The 16,547-nt window shown below is 28.2% G+C and overlaps 1 protein-coding gene across 1 annotated transcript in view; it reads right to left on the bottom strand.

Moving 5' to 3' along the window:
• LOC106687199 (protein snakeskin) overlaps nt 1-7,874 on the bottom strand; it is a 55,045-nt gene extending 47,171 nt beyond the window's left edge. The window contains exon 1 of the mRNA XM_014430941.3: nt 7,760-7,874. The gene's annotated coding sequence lies outside the window, so the exon portion shown is untranslated. The remainder of the gene's footprint in view (nt 1-7,759) is intronic.
• Nucleotides 7,875-16,547: the final 8,673 nt, after the last annotated feature.

The following is a 16,547-nucleotide window of genomic DNA, read 5'->3' on the forward strand; positions in this document are numbered from 1 at the left end:
TAATATGTAGTTTCAATTTCGAAAGTTTTTTTTTCATTTTTAAGAAAATGTTTTGCGCGAGACTTGGTCATTTGTTAAACTCGAATACGAAATTTTGCGCGATCGCCATACCCTCCTTACTATATTCCATATTTGTCAGTGAAAGCAGGAAATATTGTTTTCTTGACGATTACAAAGGTTCGTAATTGAAAATAACGAACAAACCAAAATTAGCTGAAAAAGTCGTTATAAAAAAAAAAGTTATTTAATGATAGAAATAAACCATTTTGCAGCGATGAAAATTTGTAATTGAACAAGAAAATAAATTACCCTACCTCAAAATTTGTTCGTTTCAAAATCGACTTTTCTTGGAGTCTACGATACTGATTATTTTCAGGTTGGCTCTAATGTCAATCAACCCCCACTCTACGTTACCATCTCTCAATTTTAAACACGAAACATTTTGTCCAGAATAAGATTTCAATACATCAAATTGAAAAATATAGTTAATATATAGTTGAGGACATTATATTACTGTAATACCAATTATAAACTATAAAAATAAACCTTTTTTTTTTATTAAAGGTTTATTAATAAAAATACATTTCTGGAAACCTGAAGGATTAGGTTTCGATAAGGGAAAGCGGAGTTGTTTCAACCCAACGCGAAGTATTGCATGGCGTGTCTTCTCAGCCATGTCTTTCTTTCACCTGGTTGTATTTCGTTATAATTAATTTAAAATAGCCGATGATAATTTGGTATTGGGCTCATTATATATCTTTACTCCTTTGTTTATCATGTGTTTATTTTTAATATGTCCTGAAAAGAAAATCATTAAATACTTCCGTAGTGTACACTTTAGGAGTCGGCATAAATCAAGTTCGCATTTATTATGAAGAAGGAAGTCTTCCTACATTCACATTTCGTGGTATAATAAATCAAAGATGATCTCTATTCAATAAATCAATCTTGTCTGAATAAAATAGATTGATTGATGAAATCGCTTAGACAATATTTATTGACATCTATTTCCTCTGTTAGTAAAGCAAGTTGAACGTACTACTTCTATGAATTTTTTGTAATATACTTGCAGAGTTTCGTTTACAAAAATGCTAAAAGTAAAATATACGTAATATATTATAATACAGAAATTCCTAATTAAACCCGTAGGATTATATACTGTTTTTCTATTTATTTTTTATATATTATAAAGTAAGAATCTAAGAAGAACAGCCATGGAATAATTTATTTTTTAAAGTTAACCATATTTCTATTTATCTTAACATCTATTTGTAATTGACGATATTGCTTTTAAAAATTAAGTTAATATAATTTTAAAAGCAATATTTAATATTCAAAGGTGTTATTTAAAGTTTGAATGCACACTGGTGTATTCTCTGTTATATCTGTTAACTGTTTGTGAGTAATATAGTGATTGATACTACCACAAGAAGAAAATATGAAATATTTTAAGATTTAAAAGAATAAAAGTATTTTATACAATAAATGGATATATTTTATAACTTATATTTAAATATTAAAAATTAATCTGTAACAACCCATGAAAAGTCTGGAGTGCAGTACTTTGTATGGAACTACTTTTACCCGACCAATGGTTGTACAAGAAGGTGATCTGGTTAACAGATTTTTACCCAATTAAGGGTACCCACTTAATGAGGCTGGGTGGACACCGTAGAACTTAACCCACAGGGCTGACTCACGGCTACATTGAAACAGCTTCCAACGATTCCTTGGTGTTAGCAACACAGCGCCTTACAATAGATCTACCCACTCCCACATATTTAAAATTATATTAGATAATTATATACATAAGAATGATAAAAACAAGTCTGCAGTGTGAAACTAGATCCGCATATCTGCTGTTTTTATTTTTTATATATAAATAGAATTACATTCTAATAAGCATATTGATTACAAATATATTCAATAACCCGCTTTACTGTCCTGTATAAATTCATCTACAGAATCTGAACAAACATAAACTGAAAATATTTTTTCTTGTTTATCAGAATAGAACCACTGGGCTCGACACACCTTATTTAAGAATTATATTTATTGCAGTATTTCTTAAATCGCGTGTTGAGTACAATTATTTATATGAGTGGATTTATTTAAAATTCTTTTTTATTAAACCAAGAAAGTTGTTTTTACTCTATACATTTAAATTCGTAAATATTGTATAGCATTGTATTATTCTTTTTAAAAAATGTTACTTAATATGTTAATGGATCTGAGCACTATTACGGAGAGATACGAGGTCGTTGGAGGTCTATAATTTCTAACAAGGTCGGTTATAAGGTTTACATCACTGGAGTGTTACTTCTCTATTTAATTCAGAACTAAAAAAAAAATTGGGTTTATAAATAATCTTTAAACTTTCTTGAGACTGGTTATTATTTTTTAAATGAACAAATTTTATCCAATTTAAGTCTCAAAACAATTTTTCTTTCTTTATAAGTCCGACGTTTCGGCCAATTCGGCCATCCTCAAGGACAATCTATCACAACTTGTATTATACACATGATATTTAACAATTTTAAACAAATAAAAATATTAGTAATAAATTATCATACCTTAATACAATTTTAGACATCTCATTAAAAAAACAAACAGGCTATTCTGTCCAGGTCATTAATTTCAGTCCATAATTACTCCATTGAAACATTCATAATTACCCCCATATGAGACATTGAAACATTAGGGAATCGTATAATTTTGTTAATTATACCAAGCAGTTCTTGGATTATGTCTAATTACCTATTTTGTCAATTCTTCTCATTAAATTAAAATTTAAACTTATTGTCATAGTCAACCTTCTCTATTATAATTTATAACAACAATATTTTTAACCTTCCCACTCTCAGGTCAGGCATTTAATTTATTTATTTTAACTATATTTTCGTTGAATTTTCTCTTTCTTTTATTATTAAAATTCATATCAAGGTTAATTATAATTATCAATATTAATTTTATCCCATTTTTTTCATGAATTAATTTTACTTATAATCTCTGCATAGTGTTGGTTCAGATTCTATGTGTCTGTTTTAAAATTCATTGTATAATTAATGTTTTACGATATGTAAATGGACTCAAGTATTTTTCTTTTGAATATATTGTTTTCTTTATGTAAAATCATAGTATTTTCAAAATCAAAGTATGCTGATTTTTGGTTGCATGTTGCACTATTGCTGTTTTATTGGAATCTTTCTCCTTGTTTTTTAAATCATTATTGTGTTGATAAATTTGTTTGTAAAAATTGTAACTGTAATTATATTTGTAATAAAAATTCTTTTGAGAGTAAAATTGGATAAAATTTATGTATCTAAACAACAATTGAGTGCATCATGAGGTTTGAACGCCCACTGAAATTTTTCTAAATCGACTTTCTGATTATTTAATAAAATAAAATAAATAAAGTCTTATTTTTAGTCTATCGAGATATTACGAGGTCATTTATTTGATTGATATAAAAATGAAAATGAATGATGATAGATGAATTCATTGAATCTAAGAACAATTACGCAAGTCATTGTTATTCACGATTCCAGGATTTCTGTGACTTTTTAATATTCTGGTAAATAACCAAGGAAGGATCTGTCAGTACACAGTCACTAATTTTATAATTAATTAATTGATTATTAATAATCACTAGGATTCTATTGTGATATAATAATTTTTGCGATTTATGATTATCTAACTTGAAACACTATAAAACTATATAAACTTCTAGCAAGTAATAATTGTTTTTTTAAAAACAACTTCAAGAAGCAGTTCAGTTATTTATTGTCTGTTTTTCCCCACTAATATTGACCTATTCTCATATTAGATTATTTTAAAATAAATAATATGAATAACTATAATAAATCTGAAATAGAACAGTTTTTAGCTATGTTTAAACTCTGTATAATTTCACGAAATTATATTTTAAATTATTGTAATATTAAATGACTTTACAATTATTTATTTTTAAGAAAATTCACTAGAGTGCAATTTGAAATTCACAAAACAGTTTATACAGAATATAATATTCCTAAATTTGTTAAGTTATTATCTTAAGTTAGTGTCAAATATTAAGCAAAATTATTGTATTTTGTTTTACAGAAGAAAACGTGCAACACAAAAGCTGGTTGAAGGCATGAAATAAATATCTTTCTGAATAACAATTTTAAATTTAAACAAAAAAAATACTATTATTAGTTTATTTTGTTTATAAGCATGTATGCTTTAATTTTATTGTTAATTTATCGCATCCTTAAGGCAATTATTAATTTTTTATGTTTAATATGTTAAATTTTTTAACTACTTCATTATGAATCGGCATCCAGTAAATTAATTTTATACTAAGCAAGAATGAGTTATGACATAAAAGAAAATGTTTGAATTTTTGAAGTCAAAGTTACATTTTAGAGTTATGTCAGTATTATATATGCCTACGTAATAATTTTTCGGAATGATAAACTTTAAACCATAAATTTAAATTATAATTATAGATTTGATACCAGACTAGTAAAAAATTTTCAACTTTTACCAAAAATTCAGTTTTTTTTTTTATTTTTAAAAATAGTTAATACATATGAAACATTTGCAAATTGTTTTACAAGTTTAATTTAATAAGTTTGTAGAAGATAAATTAAAATTATAATTATGGGTTATAGCCAGACTACTGTAAAATTTCTAACTTTTACCAAAAATTCACAATTTATTTTTTCGTTAATGGTTAATACCAATGAAATTTTTAAAAAATTGTTTAAAGATAAATTTAACAAGTTTGTTAAAGGAAAATTAAAGTTATTATTATTGATTCTATACTAGACTAGTACAAAATTTCCAACTTAGCTATCAATGAAACTTAAAAAAATGTTTATGGATTTAGCGATTTTTCAGCCTTGACCACTTCATTGTTCTTTCAACGGTCTTTACTGGAAGCTAATAAATAACCAGTCCTCCAAAACTGAAGACTCCAAAGAAGGGCGCGACTCTCTTAACGCAGGTAGGTCAAGGATACGCGAGAGATGACTCACTGAGCGTGAAACAATTCCCAGTGAGGTAATTCACAATTAGGGCTCGCATTTCATATATGATATGTCATTCGTATGCAACACGGCTCTTTGACACTCAATTGAAGTGATGATGTCAAGAGATCTTTTCACATTTGTCGGCTTAGATGTCAGGAATTTCTCCTTCATTGGTTAAATCATATCGTCTAGGTCTATGAACTCTATTTACTGCTTGGATTTTGAAAAAAAAATCGACTTACATATTATTAATAATAATAAAAAGCAATATTTACTAAAATTGAGAAAAGAAATGTATGTTATATGTGAAAAACGTTTAGAAGACACACAACGTAAACAAATAATTGTTTTTACAATACACAAAATATTTTTTTTGTTTTTCTCAAATTGTTTATTTTTATTTCTAAAATAAGCTCTGTGGCGGGTAAATAGTTCTTGTTTGAACAATATAATAAAAAAAAATTAAAAGAAATGACTTGATAAATTAAATCAGAAGCCGAACACAATTTTTAAACCAGACATCGTCAGATAATAGCTTTTAAAATGAATTTTCTTTTTCAAGTGATTTTGAGTCAAGTTATTTGTTGTTGAATAACATGAGAGTATACTGAAATAAACTTATTTCTTTAAGAAGTTTTATTTTACATTTTTATCAGAAAATTTCTAAAGCGTTATGATCTGATGTGAATGAATATTGGAGATCCGTCTGTTAATTTTTTTGGATTTTAATTTATTACCCTTGCTATTTTACAGATTTATGTGTATCATATATTCATGTGTACTATAACATTATGTGTATAATTTTAGTTTTGTTATTATTTCATTTCGTATTTTACCGACGCTTTTGTTTGGAAAGTAAAATACGGGACAAAACAAAGAATACTGAATACAATTTATATTTAAAAAAAAAGATAAAAACTGTCGGAGGTACTACAAAAACGATTGGTGTGAATTTCTTCTTTGAAAAATTTCCTCGAAGTCGTAAAAACAACACGGCCTCGTAAAATGTTTTTAGTTCACTGTCAAATGTATCGTTCCAGATGTTATGCAAGGAAGATATTTTAAGGTCCATGGAGTTCGCTCATAAATCCTAAACCGAATAGAAAACTATGTCCGATTTCGAATAGAAATCTGTAGAGGACGTAATTTCTGTTGAGTAATATTAGTTAAGTAAGTACTGCAGTTATTTATAAAAATTTTCCTTATAATCAAAAAGAAGGAAGGAAACATAAATACAGAACAATGAACATATGAATAATCCAAGTATTCTATAATCAGTTTTTTTAGGGATTATAACGCGAGATAGCACCTTGGATCGTTGAAATTATTTTTTTTCTATTTGTTTTAACTAGAACGATAATTTATGATACTGCTATCTTCTTATAAAAGAAAGTGATTTCATTTTCTACTGCCAGATATATTTCTTCTATTTGAAAATGATAGATAAGAACAATCATCAATTAAATTTAGTAATGTGTGGCAATTTTCCTATTTTTTGTTTAGGAATTTAAACTACATAAAAAAATATCCGTTATTTCATAGTTTTTAATGAGTTTAATTTTTTTTTTATATAATAGTTAATTGTAATATAAAAGTTTTATTTTTCTTGATTCATTTTCTGAAATAATTTTTAAGCAATGACAGTTTCATGAAATCTTGTTTTTGTTTATATTTTTTCACGACTTAACGAAATTATATTCAACTAAAAAAATTGCCAGTTTATTATTTTCTACAATAAACAATGTAATCAACTAAGGAACAAAAATAACCTCCTTCCTATAAATTTGAGATTTTATGTTTTAATATACGTAAAACCAAAAATTTAACAAAAAAAAAATAACCTTGTACCTCTTCTTCTCATAATATTTTTTTTTTTTTTCATAATTTACTTTAGAATATCGTTCTCTATAGTCAAAATCAGTAAGTTGCTAACAATAAATTCATTGCTCCCACCTTTAATCGACTTCTAACTTACAGAGCATACAAAAAATTTCAACAACTTTATTAAAAATAAAATAATACATAATGCCATTTATTCTGCATCTAATGAAAATATTTTCATTTATTTATATATAATGGATTAAGTTTAAATAAAAACGAGAAGTTTAGTTTCAAAAGTTAATTCACCCATGTCTCAAACTTAAAGGTTTTTTGAAACAAATAAGAATTCTATATAACTTAATCAATTTCTTTAAAAAAATTTAATTTTCCCTTATCAAGTAATAAATAAGATTCTTCCATATTTTCATATGGACTATATTTTGACTTTTCATAGAAAACTCAAATGTGCGAGTGACTTTATAATCGAACTTGTTTTTGTGAGGTTTATGCGTATTTAAAAAAATACAAATAAAACTAAAATTTAGTAGTAGAAAAAATAGTTTTTAACAGGAATAAAACAAAAAAAAATTGATTATATACACATAAAAGAAATCAAAACTAACAGAAAAAATGTTTAAAATTATAAAAAAAAAATTCAGTATGGTTTATTTTTATATAGTATAAGTAACCTATTTTTTAGTATTATTCTGTATTTGTTTAGTTATGGACGATTAAATTGTTAATAATTTTAATTAATTAAAAATAAAAATAATTAGGTTTTTTTATCAAGTGAACTATTCCTATTTTAATGTTTTTTTTATATATTTTTTAGGTGTACTGTTGGTCCCAATATCACTTTTTTTTAATGTAAATGTATGCTTATTCTTAATATTAAACATTATAAAATGTTTGAAGTATATTACCTGTTTTGGGGGTGTTGTGTCCAACTGATACACTTGCTAGTTAGTGACTGTGAAGAGAGCGAGACGGCTGGGCTTGTATATAGCGAGAGCGCATGCGCAATCCCTCCTGTTCCTTATCATCCAGTGATTCTCTTTTTTAACAAGCCTCTTGTAATTAATCGAATCTCATCTACTCCAAAACAAAAAAAATATATAAATAATATTAGAAAAAAAAATCTATCTTGAGTTATTTTTGAATCAGAGCAATCGCCTATTTAAAAGACTCTTCTTTCCTAATGGAAAAAAAAACGGTTATTCAGTTGATCTGCATGTAATCATTCTTAACCTTGTAAGAAAAATACTTAACCTGTTTTTTTACTTTAAATGGGAGTCATTGCCTTCGCTTCGCTAGACATTACTGAAGCATTTTTATTTTCACTCCTTCCCACAGACGCATTGCAATTTTGAAACCAATTAATTAATTTACATGCATATACCTACTGTATACATATCTAAAAATATTTTATATTCAGTGTACTAATACATTTACAGTCCTAAAATATCAGTTATAATAAATACGATAATGGTTTTTTATTTTTTTATTCATTTTTGGTTTTCGAACAATAGCTTTGATATCATTTAATTTTTATTTTTGTAGGTTAATAACGATTTAAAATATGACTTCAATTTTCTATAGCATCTTCAGGGAAAATCGAACACTCTTAAAACCTTTTTTATTTACAGAATTATGATAATGAGAACTATACGATTTATTGACGAATAGAAGACCAGTCAAAACACCAGATAATTATTTAATTCTAATTTCATTATGAAAAAAATTTTTTTTTTAAAACATTATGTTTTCATAATATGAATAATAACTTCAATAAATAATTATAGTGTTTATATTAATGAACACTATAATTATATAGTGATGCAAATTTTTTTTTTAAAAAGGTCATTATTCAGCAAAATGACTCATATAGTTGTTGTTGACAATGACTAATTTATGATTTTAGGAATTGGGTATGAAAATCGACAAGAATTAGTCTGAAACGTTGTCAAATTCATAAATAAAATATATAAGTTTTTTTTATACTATTTAAAAACAGAAACAAAAATCAATGCATAATTCCAATGACATCTCGTAGGACACATTTATATTGGGAAATTCTTTTGAGATGGCTCCATGAAGCGTTAATATTTTACATGGCACGGTTTTTGGACTTACAAGGTATTACAGGTATTGATTATCGTTTTACAAACCGCCTTGCTTTCTTATAAATAGTTAATTCATATAAATAAGGATTTTGCTTTAATTTTGAGTTATGAGCCGTTGAGTTGACTATCTTGTCCATTTTCCTTACGTTTCTAGAAAAATGTTTTATTAACTTATCCAAGATGCTGCCGAGAACTCCTTCCAGCACCAGCGAGGGCTTAATCTGTCCCATGGTCTCCAGGATACTTTCCTAAAAGTTGGATGATTGCCGATCTAAGACTCCTCTACAAGGGAGTATAAGCAGCAAGGAAAAGCCGCTCCACAAGGAAAAGCAGCTCCATAAATCGTATAGATTTATATGTTTCTTTCTGTGATGAGCAAGGTTCTGGAAAACCTAAGTATGAGCAGTCTAGCGACATTTCTCAAGTGCAAGTCACCCACGACAATACGTATCCACGAGAGGAGAAGCTAAAGAGAGAGGGGAGCGGTATGTCATGTTACTCCTATTTGACATATCTTTCGCTTTTGATAGTTTCTGGTGGCCAAGCGTACTCCTACAACAGCAGAAGTTTGAATGAAACGCCCAGCAACTTGTACGCTCTAGTAAAAAGTTACCTTGAAGATAGGCGGGTCTAAGTCAGAGGAACTTCAAAGACCAACTTCCGTAGAGGAGGATCAAGAAATGAAACTGATATATAGCCCATTCTTGAGTTATGTAACCCAGGTATCAATAAAAACATTGATATTTACTTTTTATTCTAAAATAAAATTAACACTAACATTGTAAACAAACTTCTTAATAATTAGGAAGTACACAACTGAGGGCTGAAATTATGATTAAAGAAAAATGTTTTCAGGCTCATGTCCAATGAGATGAACTGAACTTGAGGAACCACATCTTGGACCTGATGGATTTTTCTCTTAGGTCGCTTTTCTGACAATGACAAACCATTCTCAAATGGTTTAATCAAGTAAACAAAGAAAAGACCGCTTCCTGCAATCCCAAGTGGGCCGGTTAGGTAAATCCTGTGGACCATGTGTGGCTAAGAAACAGACTAGGGCAAATATTATTCGAATGACGAGAGACGAATACTTTTTTATTCCTGAATTTTCTACTCGAATAATCAATTATTTGTACAAAAACATATGATTAACCATCCGAATACTTTTTTATTCGTAATTATTTTACACGAATAATCAATTATTTTGGTAAAACAATTCGAATAAGTATTTGAATACTTTTATATTCGTCTATTTTATAGAAAAATAATCTCTTATTCGAAAAAATTAAATGATTAACCATCCGAATAGGTTTGTATTTGTATAAAGACGACATTTTTTGTCTTACATCTATACATAGATATATTTTATGATCGCGTATAGATTAATTTTAACTTTTCTGATTTCTAACATAAAGGGACCCTAACAACTGAAAGTTCAAATAAATCGATAGTATTTTCATATTCTGCATATCTCATGACATATAAAGGGACCCTAACATGAAGAACATATTAGAAACATGTTAGAAATCAAGAAAGTTAAAATAAATCGATACGCGATCTTGAAATCGATAGCATTTTCATATTCTGCATATCCGAAAACCTAAAAATTGGCCCCTATGTGTTAGAAATAAAAAAAATTAAAATAAATCGATATGGGATTTTAAAATCGATAGCATTTTCGTTTTGTACTCGTTTTAGTATGTGATATAGGACCCTCATACATAAGAAATTGAAGTTGGTAAAAAAATAAGTGAATTAAAAAAAAGAATCAAATTTTTATTCGAATAATATTTATTCGAATAATATTTATTCGACTAATTTTGTATTCGAATAATTTTTCATTCGACTTTTTATCTAATTTTGATTGAAATGAATGATTTTAAATATTCAAATAAAAAAGTATTCGGATTGTTTAGTCGTATTTTTATTCGAATAAAAATTTATTCGTCTCTCGTCAATCGAATAAAAAAGTATTCGTCTCTTGTCAATAAATAATATTATCGATTATAATATTATAATCGAGTAATATTTGCCCAACTCTGCTAAGAAACAACTATATACTTTATAACAATAACCGTTGTTATACTTTAACTACGGTTAAATAAACTGTATATAATAATAGATGTTGAGTATTATTACTAAAAATAGCGTTTTTTAACTCGCGTAACCCTAATGTTCCGCCAAACCCTGGTCAGGAACCACTAACTTAATGGATGGAGAGGTTTATATTTTTTGAAAAATAAAATATAAAAAAAGTGAAATACATCTTTCTAAATCTATGTTTCCAAAAAGAAGCTGTTGTGTAATAATTGTTTTTTCTTCAAAGCAAATTCTTCGGAATCATTAAGCCATAATTACTTAATTAGCTATTGAAGCCTTTTTCTTGGGTAGCGAATCATGTTTAGTTACTAAAAAAAAAATTAAGCTCATGTTCCACCAAAATTTATAAATGTTTTGACTGAACCGTTCATTTATTTACAGTTTTGTGATTATAGAAATAAGAATTATATATCCTCTGAATAGAGACTAGGATTAGATTTTTAAGATGGCAATGTACAGAGCATTCCGTTTAACTCTGTAGTGAAAGTAGTCCCAAACAATGAAGGTGATAATAGAGTCATTGAACCGTCTATTATCAATTCTTTCTAAAATATTTCGCCTACATTCCTTGTAGGTTTTAATATAAATTGCGTATAAAGGATTTAAAAATATCAAAAAATTAGTAAATTATTTATAGGCCCTAAGTTAAAGAAAACATTAGCCAAATATTTAATCTCTAATTGTGCTCTGTCCCTTTATGTTGATTACTTTAAGGAAAAGTATGTATAATTACTAGTCAAAATTGATGAGTCTGCCAAGTAGACGTAGGGGGAATAAAAAATGCCGGCTTTTTCAAAACCTTAAAAATAATTAATTTATCATTCGGAGCTCTATATCTTTAAAACTACCAATAATACTACAATATCTAAGGGAACATCATTTAAAGTAGAATAAATTTGATAAACTGTAAGCCCTAATAGAGCTATTTACGTTCAATAGTTCTCGAAATATAGCTTTTTAAAAAGCAATATTTCATATTGCTATATTGATAAGTAGTTAGTGAATTTATTTTGAGAAATCTATACCTCAAAAACCATGAGACGTACAAATGTCTATTAGCACTCAAATTAAAGCTAATTTAATGAGCTACAAAAGTAGTTTAAGAATTTTATCTTCGGAGGAGTAGTAGTTATTATGATATTTGCTATTTATTTTAGTGATTTATAGTTGTTCGGACTAATTTTCATGTGCCAAATTTATATTTATATGTGAATATCTTAAAAACTACTACTCCTACAAAAATACCTATCATAAACTACTTTATAGTAAGTTAAATTTCATTTATTTTAAGTACTGGCAGACATATGTACGTCTTATGGTTCTAGACATATATTTTTTAAAAATCGAACATTTTATCCGAGAAACTAGAAATTAACATTTTGTGAATTTATTTTATCAAATATCATAAAAACTGTGCTGACTAACATCTGAACGTCTTATGGTTTCTGAAATAAAGTTTTTCATAAATCAATTTATTTTAGAAAATATCATGAAAACTACTATTCCTACGAAGGTAAAGGTCATAAACTACTTTATAGTACATTAAGCTAGCTTTAATTTGAGTGCTAATAGACATAGGTACGTCACATAGTTCTTGAAATATTATTTTCTCAAAATAAATTAACTAACTACTAATATTTCAGTACATTTTTATGAAATGCTGCTTTTTGAAAAGCTATATCTCGAGAACCATTGAACATAAATAGCTCTATTAGGTCTAATATTTCAGCAAATTTACTCTTCTTTAAATAATGTCCTCTTAGGTTTTCTAGTATTGTTTGTAATTTTAAAGATTTATAGCATCGAATGATAAATTAATTTTTTATAAAGTTTTGAAACAGCCATTTTTTTATTTGCCCTCCGTATACTTGGTAGTCAATAATAATATATTTGACTATTAATTATACACATTTTTCTTTGAAGTAATGAAATAATTGCCTTTTTTTCTTCCCGGCTCTTGTACTAATCCGAATACGTATTATAACGACCTGAGAACACACCAATTGATATGATAAATTATGTCGTTCTTTCACTGTTTTTTATTGGAATTTGATAAAAACTTTTAAGGTTTTTTCTGATAAAATTAAAATTAATGGAAAAAAGTAAATGTTCTTTGAAAAAAAAATTAAATATTACCAAAGAATTTAACCAAAATCTTTAGGATGTTGGGATATTTTTTATCCCCTACGGGACAGATTATTGGCATGTTTGGAAATTTAGACACATTTATTTAAATAGAAAACAGACTAAAAAAATATAAAATTAAGTATGAAGTTGAGGAAATATGTCCTTCCTCAAAAGTTTTAGGAAGAGAAAATCTAATTTGAATAACTCCATATGTATTTAATTATACATATGTGCATCACATTTCTTTATATAAGGAGTGAATGCTTGCATGAGAAACAGAGTACTAAAACGTTTATCCATCCTTTTGACAAACAATGTGCGGATGGTCAGAAGAAATAAAAAGCCATATAACTAATACGATTTAGTTATAATAATTCTAAAAAGCGGATATGAATAATGATGGGAATGTGGTTGTTATTGATTAATATTTATATGCACTTGGAGAAAACAGCACTGCTTTCCATTCTGAATTTCATGGAAACAATATAATGTTTCGGTGTCGCCATAGGTATGCCATTATCATTTTGAAGCAGTGAAATCTACTTCAACTACAATGCTAGTGCATTATTTTATAAGGCAATAAGATAATTGCTGTTTCCTTCCTCGATAAATAACAAAGAAGTGAAGATTTCGTTTTTTTATCATCACATTTTTAACGAAATTATCATTCCATACAACCCACATACTGAAAACTAGGTTTAAAAATCTTCTATTTATATATAAAAATAGTACGTACATAATATAATTACATTTTCTAATTTCATAGACAGACAATAACTGAAGGCATTCTATCTAAAGCTAATATGTCATATTTTGGAAAAATATAATTCAGATAATAATAATAAAGGCTTAACGAATCCGAAGGTTCGATGCCGTTATCACCAAACGCTCTCTGTAAACATCCTTCCACTGATACCCCGCCAAACCCAATTCCACTAAATCAGTTTTAACGCAATCCTCCCATCAGCATTTCGGTCTACCCTTCGGACGTTTACCCGGTGTTCATTAATATTCTAGGGATCAGCTCGTTACTAAGCCCTACACCTTATACGCCGCAATGCTATAACTTGAATTATACTTTCCGGGTGTAGGTCCCTTAATTCAGCGTTGTGTAATCTTCTAACTTCTCCCGTTAATATAAATCAGATAAGTCAAATTAACTAAAAACATTGATTTATAACATCTCTCTGACAGGGGAAACATGCTTTTTGAGATGTGTTCCGGGTAACCTACGGCATCCGAAAGGTTGAATTAGAGGGGCCACCATAATACATTATGCCACAGAATAGCCTACAGGATATACTAGCGCTCATGTGGCCAACAGTCAAAACTCACCTCCTCCAGCGCTCTCGGTGGCAAGCGAAGCAACCCAGACTAATGAGAGATAGCCATCTTGTCTTCAGCCAGAAGCAGACCATCTTTTCTTTTTGTTCACTCATCAGTAATACCTACCATGAATGAGTAGATTTACTGGAGTTGTTCCCAGCAGCAGAGGGGAGAGAGGCATAGAAATGCGGAGGGAAGAAGTAAGTCATAAGGGCATGCAGTAAGTCCACCTGGCAATAATTAACATCCACCACCATATAATAATCATCATCAACCACCTTATTATCTACAATTCCATAGCCCAGCCATTCAAAATTTGCTAACCATCTAATAATGCTAACAGTCCACTCAAACCCAACCAGCCAACCAAAAGTGAAGTATGTCTGGCATTAAGGTGAAGGCATGCTTCATACAAAATGAATTGGATTTAATCTCCTATAATACTTCCAATCCCGTGTTTTCACACACTTCCGTCCTTCCACTGCGTTCTTTGTCTTCAACATCAAACTAGGAGTTTTGAATTTTTTTAAAACCACTCACAATACTTCTCTATATGCTTCTACAAGCAATCAATGCCTCTGAGCTGAAGATTTCTTCATTTTTTTTTTTAAGTTTCTTTATTATTTATTGATAGATATTTCAATCTGCCACAACATTGTTGGGCAATAGGCATTAGTGATGACTGATCACATTCATACTAAAATAAAATGAAATATAAACAAAAATAAATAAATAAATAAAAAATTAAATACAAATAAATAAAAACTCTTTCTTAATATATACTAACAGAAGGATAAAGAAAATGAACATAATCAAACTATGTGCCTGAAAAAATAAATAAATAAAATAAAATAATCACCAGTTACATTTACACTCGTATATACAATATTTACACTATCGACCTCAGGATAGTAGAGATCTTTGAGATTACATAGCATCCCTCTCATCGCGTCACTATTAATAAGCCAATGGTGACTGAACAAATGCGCTAAAGCCACAAACTTCTTCAAATTAAAGAAGTAATTCGAAAATTCCTGCAAAAGACTCTTGTTCGGCATAAAAATTTAACATTTTCGACTAAAACAATATGTGATCCTGATACGGAATCACTAATACTGCAAAGTTGTAATGTTACTTGATTACTAAACTTACAATATTAAGTTTAATATCTGTCAATTTCAACAAAATCTCCTGCTAGAGCAATCTTTCGTCAAACGGCGTGTATTTTGTAATCCCCATTAGTATTTAATCAAGAAAACAAAAATTATAAATTTCATGAACATTAGTAGCGCCTATCCAAACAAATCCTCAATTATTAGATGAGCAGTTCATGCTGATCTTAATCCATGTACTTTTGAGGCATACTTCTATCCCAGTCCACATTGTATCCTTTTCCTTTTAACAAGGAAAAAGGTTACAGGGAAGAGTCAGAAGACAAACGCACAATAGGGACCAAACTATAAGTATATCTTTCAGTACATATATGCTGATTTCGGTGCATCCAGGCACAAAAAAGTTTTTTATGTTATTTGGAGTTAGACTTGGCTAACTATCACAAGACTGTAAAAATGTTACAAAAAGAATCTACCTTGTACAGTTAATTATGTCATATAAATAATATTTTATGGGTTGGTGTTTGTCATTCCACTGCATGTGATTGTTATCAAATTATCATTAATGCTTTAGTATGTCATGTTTTTGCAATGCTTGGTTGAGCATGACCGACAAATGTGACGTAATAACGTTACTAATGTTATTTTTTAATTTATCTATTGTAAAAAAAGTTTCCTTGTCCTAATACCATCTCTGTTGGTTACAAGCATTCACCAATTTAGCTGTGCGATGTACTAGTATAATTTGAAAAGGTCCTGACGCTTCTATAAAATCGCGTCATATTACAGATTCTGTTCTCAATATTCTTACATTAAATAAAAGTAGTAAAAAGATTTAAAAAAAAAAAAAAGTTGAAGAGAAGCATGTTGTCTCAATTCAGAACTGAATAATCATGAATTTTAATATTTAAATATAATAGATA

The sequence above is a fragment of the Halyomorpha halys genome, unplaced genomic scaffold (genome assembly GCF_000696795.3).
Source record: "Halyomorpha halys isolate HHAL.00 unplaced genomic scaffold, Hhal_1.1 Scaffold37.1, whole genome shotgun sequence".
Lineage (NCBI taxonomy): Eukaryota > Metazoa > Arthropoda > Insecta > Hemiptera > Pentatomidae > Halyomorpha > Halyomorpha halys.